Genomic DNA, 2184 nt, shown 5'->3' on the forward strand with positions numbered 1-2184 from the left:
ATAATAGTATGCTTCCGCCTAACCAAAGATATTCCTCTCTCTCACTAAAAGTGAAGACATAAAACCTTCAATCTGTCCATCTCTGGGTGAGGCTTGTTCCTTTGTAGTTATATTCTTTCCTTGATAAATCTGTAACTTAAATACCAAGATATAGAGTTCACTATTATTAACTTATCTTATATAGAGAGGAAAACGAAAGGGGAAAATGAAAAGAATATACAGAAAATAGGACCTTCAGCGTTGCCCTGGTGGAACGGAGACAGGCCCTCTGGTTGGAGATATGTGTAACACACCGACTTACTGTGGCCTAGGAAAGGCCGCCAAGGATGTCTTCAATAAAGGATATGGATTTGGCATGGTTAAAATAGATCTGAAAACCAAGTCCTGTAGTGGAGTGGAATTTTCTACTTCAGGTCATGCTTACACTGATACAGGGAAAGTGTCAGGCAACCTAGAGACCAAATATAAAGTCTGTAACTATGGACTTACCTTCACCCAGAAATGGAACACAGACAATACTCTCGGAACAGAAATCTCTTTGGAGAATAAGTTGGCTGAAGGGTTGAAACTGATTCTTGATACCATATTTGTACCGAACACAGGAAAGAAGCGTGGAAAATTGAAGGCCTCTTATAAACGGGATTGTTTCAGTCTTGGCAGTAATGTTGATATAGATTTTTCTGGACCAACCATCTATGGCTGGGCTGTGTTAGCCTTTGAGGGTTGGCTTGCTGGCTATCAGATGAGTTTTGACACAGCCAAATCCAAACTGTCACAGAATAATTTCGCCCTGGGTTATAAGGCTGCTGACTTCTAGCTGCACACTCATGTGAATGATGGCACTGAATTTGGAGGGTCTATCTACCAGAAAGTTAAGGAGAAGACTGAAACGTCAATAAATCTTGCTTGGACGGCTGGCAGTAACAAAATCCGTTTTGGCAATGCTGCTAAATACAAGCTGGATTGTAGAACACCTCTGTCTGCTAAAGTAAATAATGCCAACCTGATTGGACTGGGTTATACTCAGACCCTTCAACCTGGTGTCAAACTGACCCTATCAGCTTTAATCGACGGAAAGAACTTCATTGCAGGAGGTCACAAGGTTGGGTTGGGATTTGAACTAGAAGCTTAATGTGGTTTTGAGTAAAGCATCCGATTTGTCCCTGGAAGTGAAGAGAACCCACTATGTTTTGGCCTTAAAATTCTGTGAAATTTCAAAAGTGTGAACTTTTTATTCTTCCAAAGAACTGTAATCCTCCCCACACTGAACTCTAGAGATTGCAAGTCCATCCTAAGAGAGGTACTTGAAGGCATGCCTGGAAGTTGTCTTGTTTGTGCCACATTTCAGTTGAGTTCCGCAGTGTTATTTTAAATGTGTTCCTCAGCAACAATGTAGTGTCATGTTACAAAGGAAATGACCCGATCCTCCAGTTTGTACATCACGTCCTGCATGTCCCACACCACTTTTTCATGACCTTTTAATAGGACAAGAGAATACAAAGTATAAAGTAAGAACAACAAGACAAGTTTCAAAGCCCGATGACCAAGGTTTAATAAGAGTTAATCAGAAAAAGAGAAACTCATTTATGATAAAGAGAATTTGAAAAAGAACACAGAAGGGTTATGAGCCCAGGATCATGTATTTTAAAAAAGGAAACTCTACCTACTGTCAAGTAAGTTATAGAGCCAAACCTAAAAAACTTCTAAGGCCTATCTGTTACAGTTCTTCCACTAAATTTCATTGGTTTCTTTTGACTTCTTACATTCAGATAAAATTAACTGGTATTCAATAAATATTTCAGAAGCTTTAGCTTTTACTTCTAGAGAGTTACCCTAAAGAAAGAATCCTGAATGCATATAAAAATAGGGTCATTGGGGCATCTGGGTGGCTCAGTCGGTTGAGTGGCCGATTCTTGATTTTGGCTCAGGTCATGATCTCAAGGTCGTGGGACTGAACCCCGAGTCAGGCTCCACGCTCAGCAGAGAGTCTGCTTGAGATTCTCTCCCTCTCTCTCTACTTAACCCTCCCCCTGCTTGTGCTCTCAATAAATAAATAAATAAATAGCTTTTTACAAAATATGGTCATCACCATGTATAGCAGGGATTTTCTTTAGTTGTTGTTAAATAGGAAACATGTCTAAAATACCCATCAGAGAGAGACTGTTATATACATCATGGTATATC

At 39.8% G+C, this 2184-nt stretch overlaps 1 pseudogene; it reads left to right on the forward strand.

Annotated features, from left to right (window-relative positions):
- The first annotated feature begins 260 nt into the window (after window positions 1–260).
- LOC112825227 (non-selective voltage-gated ion channel VDAC3 pseudogene) lies at window positions 261–1469 on the forward strand (annotated as a pseudogene).
- The last annotated feature ends 715 nt before the right edge of the window (window positions 1470–2184 follow it).

This window comes from Callorhinus ursinus, unplaced genomic scaffold (genome assembly GCF_003265705.2).
Source record: "Callorhinus ursinus isolate GAN/ISIS: 27379988/994484 unplaced genomic scaffold, GSC_fseal_2.0 scaffold12, whole genome shotgun sequence".
In the NCBI taxonomy this organism is placed as follows: Eukaryota; Metazoa; Chordata; class Mammalia; order Carnivora; family Otariidae; genus Callorhinus; species Callorhinus ursinus.